Source organism: Leptonychotes weddellii, chromosome 5 (assembly GCF_054177405.1).
Source record: "Leptonychotes weddellii isolate Sample4059 chromosome 5, ASM5417740v2, whole genome shotgun sequence".
Lineage (NCBI taxonomy): Eukaryota > Metazoa > Chordata > Mammalia > Carnivora > Phocidae > Leptonychotes > Leptonychotes weddellii.
In genome coordinates, this window is record NC_138373.1 from 70,943,098 (window position 1) to 70,959,053 (window position 15,956).

At 44.6% G+C, this 15,956-nt stretch overlaps 1 protein-coding gene across 4 annotated transcripts in view; it reads left to right on the forward strand.

The window, feature by feature from the left end:
• The window catches only part of KCNA6 (potassium voltage-gated channel subfamily A member 6), a 56,915-nt gene that overhangs the window by 14,438 nt on the left and 26,521 nt on the right, over positions 1–15,956 (forward strand). Inside the window, exon 2 of one of the 4 annotated variants that reach the window (XM_081821078.1) lies at positions 9,309–9,465. The exons of 2 other annotated variants lie outside the window; for them this stretch is intronic. The gene's annotated coding sequence lies outside the window, so the exon portion shown is untranslated. Of the gene's footprint in view, positions 1–432; positions 483–9,308; positions 9,466–15,956 lie in introns of those variants that run through there. One more of the 4 variants, XM_031034835.2, reaches the window with a different exon arrangement.

Consider the following 15,956-nt stretch of genomic DNA (forward strand, 5'->3'; position numbering starts at 1 on the left):
CAGCTGAACTCAATGACGTATAAGTAAGTAGAGAATAAGACAAAATGACATACAGATATTGAACAAGTAGTGGCTTCCAAAAGACAAAGAATCCATTACTCTGTTCTGCATTAGGAAAAGTCCCTCATTATCCCAGGCCTGTTCTGGAACATCCCTATAACCAGGGGATGAGAGGGAGAGAGATTCCAACACCCAGACTCCCTGGTATTTGTGTTGTAGGGATGTTTTCCTCCTACCTCAGTTACACATCTGCTGCTGCACTTTAAACTTCCTTCCTGCTATTTTGTACCAACTGGGATGGATATTCAACTGACCATATTACCTAGAATAACTCCTTATGCCAGAGTTCCTCAAATGTGATCTGCAGGGTCCTAGTCCTACACGGCATTTCCATGGAAATGTTCCTAGCCACTATATTTCTGCTTCTTGTAGATACACGATGCATGGGAACATAAGATTAAAGGCCCTGAGAAGTCCTGCAGCAAATAAACTTATTTCACTTCTTAAACCTGTGTTGTTCAAATTATTTTTACCATAGTATCTCCACCCCCTTTTTGGGGGTCACTTCTAGTTACATCCCACAAAAACTATAACCCAGGGAATAAATTTTGAGAAGCTCCTTTCTGAAACTCCTTATGACGAATTTCAGTCCAAGGAACCTCAGCCCTTAAAGGTTTTCTCCAATGGACCATTCCATGGCCTCTTATCAATCTTCTGAAAATTCTCCACACTCCTGTTGAGTTGTGAAGAGCCATACGTAATCAGTGTTTTGATAAGGCTCTGAATACTGTGAAAGAAGATAGCCGCTGGCTCACTGATATCCAAGCTTTCGGAAATAGAAGTCTTTGAGAAAAATAACTGTAAAACTGGATTTGGAGTTTCTATTCTATTTGCTGCAAATGTCCACACTTGAGATGCACTTCTCCAGACCGATAGCCTCCTGATGGCGTTGCCCTGTGGTGTAACAGTCCAAATTCTACGCATCTCATTAACAAAGATTACAATGTGTGTCTCTATTTACTTTTCTAACTAAACTAAACATTTTTCTTTTTTTTTTTTAAGTAGGCTCCATGCCCAGCATGGAGCCCAATGCGAGGCTTGAACTCATGACACCGAGATCAAGACCTGAGCTGGAGATCAAGAGTCAGATACCTAACCCAACTAGACCTTTTTTTTTTTTTAAAGATTTTATTTATTTATTTGACAGAGAGCGAGAGCAGGAACACAAGCAGGGGGAGTGGGAGAGGGAGAAGCAGGCTTCCCGCTGAGCAGGGAGCCGGATGTGGGACTCGATCCCAGGACCCTGGGATCATGACCTGAGCCAAAGGCAGACGCTTAACGACTGAGCCACCCAGGCGCCCCCAACTAGACCTTTTGATGAAAATATTCAAGCATGCCTTTACTAAATACCATATTTTAAAAATCTTATTCACAATCTGAACAAGCCTCAAAGAAATACTAGCAGTGAGCTCTAAGTAACCAGGCTCTTCAGTCTTCTTTCCAGTGCTCCTAAATACCGTTTTCAAGGTATTCTCACACGGTGCTTCAGAGGCTGGTACCTCCCAGTCAGACCCAGTTCCTCCAGTACTGGGACTTAAGTCTGCTGGGCAGCTCTTTCGGCTAGGTGTTCTTTGTGTTACTAAGGGCTCTTACCTTTCACTCTGCTCGCCCCAGGAAAGGCTTGATGCTCACTGTCTACTCCTCCCCCCCAGCTGGCCCAGGACTAGATTCTTTCTCCCATGGCTTCCTTTCTGTTTAGAGGTAAAAGGAGAGAGGATGTGGTGGCTCTTGACCTGCTGTTGCCTTTGTACCTGTTGCTCCTTTTCTGGACATCTTGGGCTGTGAGGAGTTCCTAAGAGCCAGTTCTTTCTTTCATCTTTAAATCTTTAAATCCACTAAAAGTTTGAATAAGTGGACTGCGGAGATGGTGGGCATCACACCTAATTCTGTCACTGACCTGCTGTGTGGCCCTGAGCAAGTCACCTGCCTGGCACTCAGCAGATGATAGCTCCTGGTATTATTCTCTGGCCCAGTGTTTCCATCTGTAACATGAGATGGTTGGACTAGACAATTTTTGAGTTTTTGCTTGAAAATTCTGTGGGATGCTTCACTTATTCATTGAATGTACAGCTGGTTCCCTTGATAACTTGGCAAACTTTATTGCTTGGCTTTTGCCACCAGAATGATCTTTTAAAAAGGGAGCTGGAGTTACTAAATTTCAACTTTATATAGAATCATTGGATTTCAGGGCTCACCCATGCCTGTCTCTTATTTTACAGACAAAGATCAGAACTTACCACTTACAAATATATGGAGCAGGTTATAGTAAAATTTTGAAAGAGATATAATAATTTTTATGTAATACCAAGGGGGATAAATCGCTTCCCTCTGCCTTTCTCTTGCTTTTCCTCCTTCCTTCCTTCCTTCCGTCCTTCCTTCCTTCCTTCCTTCCTTCCTTCCTTCCTTCCTTTCCTTCCTTCCTTTCTGCCTTCCTGCCTTCCTTCCTTCCTTCCTATTTTTCTTAGATGAGCTCTTAGTTATTAAGTGCTTCCAGATCTTTTTTATTTCACAGTTGCAAAATAAACATTTCTCGGTTTTGGCTGTGTCAAGTACCTTGGCATTATGATTGGAAAAATGTTGGGCATGGAAAGGCACTTCTATATTAAGGAGAAGCAGGGGAATGCAGACCAGCAGGGGGGCTAACTAGTATTCTCTGGGTCTCTGGCTCCCCATTTGTGAGGGAGTCTGTAGCAAAGACAGAGGAAAGAAAAGGTGGTATAATTCTTTGGTATCCTCAGACCAAGTAGAAGCTGACTTTGTCCATTTCTGGGAGAGTGGTAGTGACCCCAAGGGCAGGTGCTGGGTTGTATGCTGGCCCCACTGTGCTATGCAGTGACTCTGGATAGAAAGGTCTTGGTTGGATAGAAAGTGTCCAGCTCTGCTCTTCCAGCTCAGCATTGACAGCTGGAGCTGCACGTCCAGACCAGAGTTCCCCTGTGCTGGATCCCAGTCCTACATGGCTGTGCTGGTTCCCAGTCCTGCGTGGCTATATTGGTCTTGGTGCTTTTGGTGTCTGTTCATCATCCTTATCCCATTTAGCTTTCCTCACTATTGCTAGTGTGCCTGATGAAGCAGCAGAACCCTGGACAGGGATAGAAAGCTTATGTGGGCTCCTAATGCAATGTTTGACCTTGAACAAATTGCTGGACATGTTTTATTTTCTGACTTTTCTGCTCACTATGGAAAATCATACAACTCAGAAAAATGCAAGGAAAAAAATAAAAGACCCATAATCCCACAGCCAGAGACATTCAGTGTTGGCCTGTTTTGGGTTTTTCTTCTAGACTAGCTCTGTCTCTGTATCTATATCTCTATAGAGGTCATATTGTATTTCATTTAAAAAAAAAGCTTCATGTATCTCTAATATTCTCATGCAATTATTACATAACCATCATTCGATACACCATTATTTGCTAACCTACCCCCTACTGTTGGACATTCAGGTTTCTATTCTTCTAAATGATGCTATGGTGACTATTTTTAGTATGGATATCTGTCCACATTTATGATTATTTCCTTAGGCTTTATTCCTGCAAGAGTCAAGAAGGATGAACAAACGGAGCTGCTTATGTTCTAGGCTCCAACTTCCTCACCTATAATAGAGCCCAGCAGAAACCACAATAATAGCAGCAAACACTTTCCCGGCATACCATGCGCCCGCCCTGTTTCTAAGAGCTTTACATGTCCTAACTCATTTAACCTCCCTGGCGGCCCTGTGGGTATCTCCCTGCCACAGAAGTAGCTTGCTCAAAGTGGCACAGCCAGTCAGGAGGGGGTAGGATTCAACCCAGGGGGTCTGGCTCACAGTCCTTGCCCTGAACTGCTCTGCTCACCTGGTCCTCCAAGGAAAGAACTAAACCCAGCAATCCCTAGGCCTCCTTCCCTCTTAACATTAGCTGCACTGTTCTATTCTACACTAGCCATGTGCCCAGGTAACATGCGTTCCTGGTGGGAGTTCGCCGGCTCCTTGAATCCTCTTCATCTGCCCATTTGTGTGCCTGATGAGGTGCGGGTCTCTGTGTGTGAGTGGATGTGAGTGGGTGCATATGTGTGTGTGCTTATAGAATCTTTGGAATGGAACGGAGCCAGCAGAGAAGAGGGTGAAAGGAGAAAGCCTGAACAATCTATTGACAAAACAATAAAACAAGGGCAATCTCTGCTATTAGTTATAGATAACATCAAGGTGTCCTTTTTATCTGAAGGTTCTCAGGCTCTTTGGCTGGGAAATTTGTCATTTTATAATTGGACTGTCACCTCGGCACAGCAGGGATGGGACTGGATGTGGCTGTGTCTAGCACAACCCCATCCCAGAAGCATGTGTCTGCGCCTATTATCTGAAGGGCACCTCCCCTCCCCTAGCTGCTGCGCCCGCACTGTCGAGAGCATTGCTGGGTATGATCATTCATCCTGTAGGGAAAGAGATCATCGACAGACTCATCACTGGAATGACATGTCCACGCTGCTTTTACTCCTTGCTCAATAGAGAGATTGCTGGCCCTCCCTGGGATTCTGACTTAGCAGATCTGGAAGAAGCCAGGAATCTGCCTTTATAAGACACGTGCTCCAAGCAGTTACCTTCAGGAAATTTGTGAAATCTTAGGCAGTGGGTCTCAACCTTCACAGAGCATCAGAACCACAGAGACGCTTTTTTTAAAAAATACCACTTCCTGCCCCTGTCTTGTCCCCTCTCCCTCCCCAATTTGAATAATTGGTCTAGGATGGGGTCCAGGTGCAGCATTTAAAAAAAAAAAAAAAGCTTCTCAAGAGACTTTCACATGCAGCTGGAGTTGGGAGCTACTAGTCTAAGAAATTCTGGCGAGAATCATTTTACACTTTTACATTTAAGTGCGCTTCACATTTTATAAACCTCTTTCACAAGTGAACATCACAACAATCCACTAATGTCAGTACAGCTGGCATTTTTATGATTGACCCTGGCCCAGAGACGTTGACTGAGTGGCCCAAGGTTGCACAGCTTCTCCCTCAGTCAGCAGCAGCACCCAGGCCAGTCCTGCCAGGCCCTCTGGGAGGGGGCAGCCTCTCCTCCCCTTAAGATCTTCTAGGATCAAGTCATCTTAACTTCCATCAGCTGCCTCGCCTAGTGTGGATGCTGGGGAGGCTCTTTCTGTTCATTCTCACCCACATCCCTCCTATTGCAGCCACTCTTCCTTCTCAGAGAGCATCCTTGTGCAATGTGCAGTTACGCTTTCCTCCCCTCCCAAGCTGTATCCTGCTGTACAGTTAGATAATGGTTCTGAGGGACAGAAGCCCAGGGACCTGGACAGTGCACATCACCCACAGCGGTCTGACCTCAGCCTCCAATCTAGCCCTTCCCTGCTGTTCCTCTGCAGTGAGCGCAGTGCATGGCAGGAGCTGGGAAGCCACATCCACCAGCAGCTGCCTGGAGGGGCTAGGGTTGGGGGTGGGGGGTACATTCCCTTCTCCCCAGCTGGCAGCTCTCATCCTGAATTCTCACATTCACCCCCAAAGCTTCTCTCCCTTGTACCTACCCACCCTTGCATTCTGCCTCCCCACCCCACCCCAACAGCCTTAAAGCCCACCTGAGTCCTTCCTGTGAGGCTGCTCTGAGGGCTGGAGGCCCTTGCAGTGGTGAGTCCCCACTCTGGACATCTGGCTGATTGGAGCTCAACAAGGTGGAGCAGGGAGAGAGGAACAGAACCAGGTAACTGCACACGCCTCTCCACCGCCCTTCACCCAGCAACCAACTATTGGCTCAAACTCTCCCGACTCAAACCTAACGACTCTGGCTGCCCTTTACTCTTCCTCTCCTTGTTCAAACCTTTTCCCTCGCAAAGGCTGTGTCCTGGAGCGGCTCCCAGCGAATGCAGGATCTCGGTGTCAGGCTCCCGCAGCCTCTTTCCCCGGGATGCGGGGCGCGGGGGCGGGGAGGAGGCGGGGCTTTGCCTCCGCGGCAGTGCGCGTGCCACAGAACCGCGCGTGTAAATGCCCTGGGCAGGATTCCCTTCACCTACCTATTCAGCAGCCTTGTGACTGAGATGCAGCCGCCGCCCGGCAGATTCCTTCCCCAGTCTTGTCTTCCCCTTGGTTAGGGCCTGCCCACTGCGGGTTGCTGGCTGATTTGGGGGGTTGGTGCGGAAGGTCAGTCAATGTCCTCAATGACATTTGATCCCCTAGGACTGACTTTCAGGAAAGGCACATTCTCTGCTAGCAGGGCCGGCCCCCTCCTCTTATATAACAACCCTATGTGGCTTTTCTGCCCCATCAGAGGATTTGGAAAGAGGGGAAAGGGGGTGCGATGGACAAGCTCTCCTTCCTCAAAGCAAGGGAAGTAGTGATGAAGTTTCCCATGGTCGAGTGTGACTGGTATGGTGAATCTTTACTGTTCCGGTTGGATGTTATCAGATAGAACGGTTGTAAGAGGGTCCAAGAGTCCTTCACAGCTGCCCCTTTAACAGCCCTGTCACCCACAAGGCTGAGCCTCCAACAGTTAAGTCAGTACTCTTGGACCCCTGACTTTGGTGGATTGCAGGAGGGTTGAATCTGAACCAATCTAAGCCTCTTTCCCAGAAACTCTCAGTTGGGACAGATCAGTCTGCGCTAGTAGCCTCCCTATAGAAGAGATGGAAAATCTCCCAGTCACTGGAGATGGAGGGGGTCTCATCTACTATCCAGATTCACGTTCTCCTTTTATAAATGAAAAAAATGAGGTCCTGAGAAATCACACGATTGGGCCAAGGCCACATGGCTGTTATGGTTACTTTATTACAGTGCTGGTTTAAAGTCCAAAGTGTTAACTCACTTACTCTCTACACTAAGTGATGCCTCTACAGCTAATCTCCAATGAAAGCTTGGGTTCCATTCAGATTTTGGAGAAATCCTAGTAGGCAGGCCCCACGGGCGAGCTCTGTGGGGAGCCCAAAGACTTCAGCATCAGACTGACCTAGGTTCGAATCCTGCCTTTCCCACTCACTAGCATTGAGACTGTGGGCACATTTCTCCTTCTCTTTTTTTAAATTATTATTATTTTTTTAGATTTTATTTATTTATTTGAGAGAAAGAGAGAGAGAGAACGAGCAGGAGAAGGGGCAGAGGGAGAGGGAGAGGCAGGGAGCCCACCACAGTGCTTGATCCCAGGACCCTGTGATCATGCCCTCAGCTGAAGGCAGCCACTTAACTGACTGAGCCACCCAGCTGCCCCCATTTCTCACTCTCTTGAGGCTGATATTCCTCAACTGTAAAATGGGAATCATTACACTTATTTCAGAGAAATATTGTGAAAGTTTTCTAATGTGGATAAGATATGCTTAGCACATAATCATTGTTCAATAAAAAAAAGAAGGCTTCTTGGCCAAAATACATAATAGTTCCCTCTTTTCATGTGCTCTAAATTCTGTAGCTTGTTTATTTTCAGAATTATTTAGCACCTTCACCCTTGTAGTTGGGAGAGCAGGGGGCTTCCTTTTGCCTTTTCTCCAGACTCCAAGGGGGGTGGCCCTGCACAGAGCCTGGGTATCAACCTGCTATTCCTGATCATTCCTGTCAGGCTTGGGGCAACTTAGATGTAGAGAGAGAGGTGGTAGACCCTGGCGATTTGAAAGAAACAGGTTCCTCTCTGTTACTTTTTCTTTTTTTTTACGTTTGTGAAATCCATTCAGCCTGTGATCTGATCTTTATTAAAGGACTACTCTGTGGCCCCCTCCCCTACCCCAGGTGGGCAGGTGACTCACTGAGTAAGAGCATGTGAAGAGTGTGCAACTGTCTACCAGGCCTGGTCATTTCTGAGGCCATGGGCATTGGCCTATCGACCCCTGAGACAATGTGCCTTTTGAAACTCTTTTGAGAGTGGCTAAGGAGAACACTGGCTTGTACCTCCTGATGGCTATGCCTTGTGACCTCACAGAAGGAACATTTGCTGGGCTTGCAATGAGAAAGCTCTTCTTTCCTCCTTATGTCCTTTATACCTTAAATCACCACATCTGAGCATGACTCCTAGTCACTCACCTCTTCCCAGAACAAATCCCCATGGAATGTCCATCTCACCAGGGCCAGAGAAGATCCTAGTTCTCTACTTCCCCTTGGGTTCCCATCTCTCTCAATCCTAAACCTCCTTCAAACAACACGTAGCTCATATCCAGCTTCCTTCATGAATCCTTCATATGGACTGGCCTGCTCATTTTGTACGTAGTGGAGGTTACCTTGTGTTGATATGTACAATTTCAGATTCTAATCCTTTCTACAGATACATAAAGCACCAGTCCTTCACCTCAAAGGGTTGACAGCTTAGTTAAATAATATGTGTCTTGGAGCACCTGGGTGGTTCAGTTGTTTAAGCAGCTGACACCTGATTTTGGCTCAGGTCATGATCTCAGGGTTGTGAGATCGAGTCCCACATTGGGTGCCATGCTAGGCATGGAACTTGCTTAAGATTCTCTCTCTCTCTGCCCCTCCCCCCAAACATACTCTCTTTCTCTCTCTCTAAATATATGTGTGTGTGTGTGTCTTAAGTGCAGTTGGACTGTCATTTCCTTGAAGGCAGGAGCTCGCTCTCCTCTTTTCATTCCTCAGTAGCACTGTATCAGGGAGCTATTGGCTGCATCTAACCATAGTATTTAAAAACAAAGAACAAAGTGCCAAAAGATCATTTATTATCTCTTATAACTTGGAGTCTTGAAGAGGGACACTTCTAGGATTGTTAAGTCATTTAGTTATTGCTATGTAACTAACCACTTCAAAACTTAGGGGTTTGAAACAACCATTATTTCTTAGCTCCCAATTCAGCAGATCAGCAATTTGGGCTGGGCTTAGCCTGGCAGCCCTTTTGGTCTTGCCTGACTGATGCTTCCTTATGCCTCTGTGGTCAGCTCTGTGTTGATCAGATGGTACTCCTTCTGGGGATTGGTGGCTATTGGCCAGGAGGCCTAAGCTCCTGCCAGTGGCTTCCTCATCCCTCTGGAAGGTGGCCTAGGCTCTTTCTTATGGTGGATGCAGGGGCCTAAGAGCAAGCTGAAGTGTCAAAGCCACTTGAGACTAGAATAGGTGCAGTTACTTCTGCTGTATACTATTGGCTAAAACAATTCACTAGGCCAGTCCAGACTCAAGTAATGAGGAAATAGACTTTGCCTTTTGGTGGAAGGAGCTTCAAAGTCATATTGCAAATGGAGCATGGAGAGTTTGAGCCATTTTTGTAATCAGCCTGCTATAGCCATGTTAGGGCTCAGAGGATTTTATTCCTTGGGACTCACTTGTCTTTCCTGTCTTTCTTACAGATGGCAGCATTTCCAAGCACCATGCCCTCACACCACAATGTCCAAAGGCAGGAAAGGACAAGCCTTTCTAAAAATGAGGAAACCTCCAGGTGTCTCCTACCAACCTGTCTTAGGCCACACTTAGGACACAAGCCCATCCTAACCAATTTCATTAGAGGTGGGTAGGATTACTGTTCAACATAGTGCTGAGAGGGCCCCAACTTCTTTGAGGTGCTTGGCTTCTAGAAACCTGAACAAAATAGGGGTTCTGAGAGCAAAGAAGCAGGGGTTAGAGGTGGTAGCTGGGACAGGAATCAGTAGGGAGTGGAGGAAGCAACTTACACAGTATCTTGTACCATATATGTTTTCCTTTCTTTCTTATTTTGGGATTTCGTTTCTTTTAACAAGCAGACCAAAACACACCCAGGACCTAGTTTTTGTTTTGTTTGTTATTGTTGTTGTCGTTATTGTTATTTTTTCTTTTTCTTTCTTCTTTTCTTTTCTGGGCAAAATGACAAGATGGAGAAACGCACCCCAAAACAAAGAACAGGAGGCAGTACTCACACCCAGGCATTTAATCGATATGGATATAAGTAAGATGTCTGAACTAGAATTTAAAACAATGATTATAAAGATACTCACTGGGCATGAAAAAAAGCATAGAGGACACTAGAGAATCCCTTGCTGTAGAGATAAAAGAACTAAAATCTAGTCTGGCTGAAATAAAAATGCTATTATCGATATGCAGTCCCAAGTCGAGGCCATAAAAATGAGGATGAACAAATCAGAAGAGAAAATCATTGATATAGAAGATAAAATGATGGAAAACAAGGAAGCTGAAAAGAAGAGGGAAAGAAGACGATTAGATCATGAAGGTAGACTTAGGGAACTCAGCAATTCCACAAAGTGAAATTATATCCATATCATAGGAGTCCCAGAAGATGAAGAGTGGGGGAAAAGGGGCAGAAGGTTTATTTGAACAAGTTATAGCTAAGGACCTCCCTAATCTGGGGAAGGAAACAGGCATTTAAGTCCAAAAGGCACAGAGAATTCCCCTCAAAATCAACAAAAATAGGTCAACACCTCAACATATTATAGTGAAACTTGAAAATTACAAAGATAAAGAGAAAATCCTGAAAGCAGTTTGGGACAAAAGGTCCTAAACCTACAAGGATAGACACATAAGCCTGGCAGCAGACCTGTCCACAGAGACCTAGCAGGCCAGAAGGGACTGGCATGACACATTCAATATACTAAATGGGAAAAATATGCGGCCGAGAATACTTTATCCAGGAAGGCTGTCATTCTAATATACATTTATACTAAGCCTGCCTGTGTCAGGCCCTGGGGAGTCAAAGTGAGCAGCACGCGTTAATGTTTTTAGGGAGATTATAAGAGATGGCAGACACATGTAAGCAACTGACAGTTGTGTACAGTGTGGTGAGTGGCAGACACTGGGGGGCAGACTTTCAGGGCATCCATGAAGGCCCAGATCCTGCCCTGGTGTCCCTCTCTCATCACCACTGCTTTCTGCCTGAGGGAGTGAAGTGCACAGACAAGTGCAGGAATCAAGGTACAACTTTATTATGTATCCAAAGTAGCACCCAGTTACCTGCAACTCAGGGCTCTGGAGTAGCAGGCTGAATTAAAACACAGCTGAGACTGCAGACAAATGATGTGTGTGTAGGGTCTTTATTCCTATCTACCTTGGAACCAGACTCTGGGGCCAGCTCTCTTGGGGGTGACCTGCAGGAGGGAGGGAGAGAGCAAGACTCCAAGGTGGCTGTAAGCCCACTTTCCCAGCTGGTTTCATAGATTGAGGGTCACATGGGTGGAGAGGAAAGTAGCCTGCTGTGACCTAAGGAGTCAGGAACTGAAAGTTGGGCTGTTTATGAGGACTGATTTAAGGCACAGCAACTCTGTTAGCTAGTAAAATGCAGCCCAACAAATGTTTTGGGCTCTACTCTTTGTAACGAGGAATGTAGCCTTCCTTGGAAGCCATATGCGGAAAACTATAGAAGTGCTGCTGTGGAGTTATGTAGCAGGTACTCCTAGTAAGTTAGGAAGGGTAGTGAATTCTTCCTGGGGAAGGTGTCCCAGGGAAGTGGACATGTCAGCCAGCCTTGCAGGAGGAGTCGGGGTTTTCGAGATCAAAGAGAAAACTCTTAATAGAAGGAATGGCTTGAATAGAGGCACAGACTCTGAGAAACGGACAATGTGTTCAAGGAATTGGGAGTGTGGGTCACATGGGGTAAAAGGGCACAAGGGAGGCTGGAAAATAGGTTGGACTCGGACTGTGAAGAGCCATGAAGGTGCTAGAAGTTGGATTCATTCTGAAGGCAATGAAGGGGAGCAAGCAAGAGTTTTAATCAGAGGCATGGCATGCTCAGATACCATTTTGGAGGGATCCCTTTGGCTGAAGTGGAGGCAGGAGCAGGAAAGAGACTGCGGGTGGAGACCGGAGTCCACTGTAGTCACGACAGCCTGACACAGGTGAAATAAAAAGCAGCTGGTGGGGTATTTGTGGCATGGAAGAAAATGTGATAAACTTTGCTCTCCAAGTGCTCCTAGTATCACATACTTAACTGTTCGGGAATACATGGACACTTCTGCAGTGTTTCATGGCAGAGATGCCATAACTAAAATCTGATTTTACAAAAGAAAAAAAAAGCAGTGGGACTTTTGGTCGGTTTTATTATTGTTTTTAAATCCTCTGCCTGTCGGGGGGCAAACCTCTCTCAAGGCACCGCCTTTGGTGTGCCAAGGATGGAAGGCTCCTGCAGCAATCCAGGTAGAAGACATTATAGTCACTTACTGAGCATGTGCCCAGAGCTCATGAACGGATGGGCTGAGTGTGGGCTCTGTAGTTCAGAGATGGATTTGAAAAGAACCTTTGTATTTGAGGTTTTGCTGTGCCAGGCTTCAGAAAATTCTCCTCTGAGAGTTTCTTACTAGTGGAAAATGTGCACACACACTGGGAAGGCAAGGAACAGACATGGGATGGGAGTGGTTGTCATCATCCCACTGACCTCAGGGGGCAGAATGTCACAAATTCCATCTCTCTGGCCACACTGGTCTCCCTTGACCCTCTCCAGGAGCCTGAGAAGCCCTCCGCAGCCTGCTGAGAGGGGGTGGTAAGGAACAGCGTCTCTTTTGTCCCTGGAACTTCCTCCATAAAATATTCAGGGCTGCCAGGAACTAGTCAAGGGGAGATGTTTGACAAATAGACGTTTCTCACTTCTCAGAGTCACCTGGACCATCATTATCACATTCATTTGGGCTGCACTTGAAAAGCCAGCAGAGGTCCAGGAAGCGTTGCGGCTGTCCTCGCTTTCTGCCCTCCAAGGAGAGCACCTACAATACTCATTGGCAGCCTAGCTGTGTGATTGGCACAGTGCTACTGGTTTCCCTGGGCAGCAAAGGCAGGGACCGAAAGAAGCTCCTATGGAAGCCTGGAGGGGTGGAGGCTAGCAGACAAAGAGTTTCCGTTTGTTTCTAATTAAACCTATTTGTCAAAAACATTGTGAATTCTGTAATCTGAAAGTCCGAAGCAAGGAGTCCATGTAAGGATTCAGGAATCCCTTATTTGAAATCATAGACATATTCCTCATCATATTTTATTGTAGATTTATCTAAGCTATGACATCTTTTTCAGAGAACACCTGGATATAGTAGATACTTGCTATTTTTGTTCATTTGTTTGTTTGGGGTCTTATCTGTCTGCTGTTGACCTGTTGCTTGACTTTGAACAGAGCACATCATCTCTCTGCTGTACCTTAGTTTCAGAGTTACTGTGAAAGTCATAAAAACGAGATGAATTGCACATAGAATGTCACGTCACAGGTAAACATGCAGGAGTCATTTTATTTTTATGTATTTTTATGTATTCGCAGGAAACAACGATTTATTGGAAACCCTGTGATTCCTCTCTCTCAGGCCTGCCTTTACGTAGTTCATGTCTAGCTTATACAGTTTTAGGCAGTATCCATAAACAGTGGAAAATTTTGCAGTTATTTGGTTAATTTCAATAATGGGACTGACCTCGATTAACTTGACACAACTCAAGTGAGCCAAAAACTTGCTTTCAGATCATAATCCTTGGTTGGAAATTAGAGAAAACAGTAGTAAGGAGTGGGCTTCCTGCACCCACTTTAAACTGAGGCTCTCTTTGGGCACTTTTTATATGCTTGGCTTCAAATCAGAGCTATTTGTGGGAAGTTAGGCTTTCTGGTTTATTTTACTTCAACCGGTAGTGAACCAATGGAAGAATTCTCTCTGTGGCGTGAAACCGAAGTTGAGAATTCCAAGTCTGGACTGGTATGTGCAGTGGAAGAACAGACTTGGTGTCTTGGTATACAGCTCCATGCACCTCACTTTGTGATTTGGGGTGCATTATTTTACCTCGTAGAGACTCAATTCCCTCATCTGTGAAATACAGAAAATAATGTCTATCTCAAAGGATGGGTAGGCTTATTCATTAGATAATGTATTTAAAATGTCAATTGCATTTACTTGCCCTCGATCATTGTTACGTCCCTTCTTCTACTACCTTTAGACTTAGTTTGTTCTTTTTCTCATCCCCTGTAGTATAAAGTTACAGTATTTGTTTGAGATGTCCTTTTTTCTTAATATATACATTTGCCACTATAAATTTCCTTCTAAGGATCTTGTAGCATCCCATAGGTTTTGTTGTGTTGTTTAAACTAAGGGAATACTATTTGACGCTGTCTTTGCCACATTTAACCAGTTTTAGTAGCTAAAGAATCAAAATAGAAATGCTTGATCCATCTTAGTCAAAGACTTTCACTGGTTTGGCCTAACATTAAATAAAAAAAAATTGGGGGGGCATTTTTCTTGTATGTTTAATAAACGGTGTCCATCACCACACAAAACACTACATCAAAAACTAATAATGGACTATATGTTGGCTAATTGAACATAATAATAAACATAAATAAATAAATAAATAAATAAATAAAATGTCCTGAATACGTGATTAATGTAAAATATAGCTATTACTATAATTAGGCTGTAGAACTTAGGTGTTGGTGGTTCTGCAATTAATTGGGTTCAGTTAGTTTTCTTTTGGTTACAAAAGACTAAAATTCTGGCTCAAACCATCTTAATGAAAAAAAAATTTCGGGGCTCCTGGGTGGCTCAGTTGGTTAAGCATCTGCCTTTGGCTCAGGTCGTGATCCCAGGGTCCTGGGATCGAGTCCTGCCTCAGGCTCCTTACTCAGCAGGGAGCCTGCTTCTCCCTCTGCCTGCCACTCCCCCTGCTTGTGTTCTCTCTCTCTCTCTGACAAATAAATAAGTAAAATCTTAAAATAAAAAGAAAAATTTAACTCATGTAACTTTAGCTAAAATTGGGCATCAACTGGCAGAGCTACGGTAGAGGAGGTGAAACATGGCAGGGTGTAGAGGGTGAATGACTCCTCAGGACCACCAAATTTAGCAAATAAAAATACCCATGTCCAGATAAATTTGATAAAAACCCCAACTGCTGAATTTTTTAATTTATTGAAAAATGCTAAATACAGGATGTTTAGGATGTCCTGAGAAAGTCAGTACAGGAAGTAGGACAAAAATCATTAAATAAGGGACATATTATGTATATACAGGATGCCTGGCAACCCTTCTCCTTGGGGTTTTGACACCAGTGAAATTCTACTCAGACCTGTGAACTGTGACGGTAGATTCAACTAATTTCATTTCTCACATCAATCAAATTAACCAGACCTTTTGCTGGAAAATGCACAATAAGTCTAAGGTCCATATTATGTTACTTGAAAATGATAAAATTATTCTAAAGAATTTGGCTTAAAAAATAATAAAACTGAGCTTTAGGTACCATATAATCCAGGAGGTAAATTTTTTTCACTTCTCTTGATGTAATTTTGCTGTCCATGTTGGTTTCAGATGGCAGTAAGATGGCTAGTAACTCCAGGCACATATTCTTCTGGGTTCTAGTCCAATAAAAAGAGTATCTCTCTTGACCCGACAAAATCCCGTAATCTGATTTTCATTGGTCAGAATTCTATCTCATTCTCTTATCTGGGCAAATTATTAGGCCAGGGGAATGGCATGCTCTGATTGGACATATCTGGATCACATGCACACTCTTGGAGCCAAGTTTGGAGTCAGTTTTACCCCAAGTATGTGGACTGAGCATGGGGTCTGGGGATGGTTTCTCTGAAGGAAAACTGGTACAAGAAGAAGGGATAAAATGGATGTTAGGTAGAAAAAAAAACTCCCTCAACCTCAAACAAAATGAACAAAAATAGCAAATATCTACCACATCCAGGTGTTTCTGTGGTTCTTTTAGCAAGAGAAAGATGTCATAGCTTAGGTAAGTCAACACTAAAATATGATAAAGATCACACCCGTGACTTTAGGTAAGGAATTGCTGAATCCACACATGAATTCCTTGCTTCAAATTTTTTAAAAATTTTTTATTGTTATGTTAATCACCATACATTACATCATTAGTTTTTGATGCAGTGTTCCATGATTCATTGCCTGTGCATAACACCCAGTGGTCCATGCAGAATGTGCCCTCTTTAATACCTATCACCAGGCTAACCCATCCTCCCACCTCCCATCCCCCCCAGAACCCCTGCCCGCCTCTCAGAGTCCATCGTCTCTCATGGTTCACCTCCCCCTCCGATT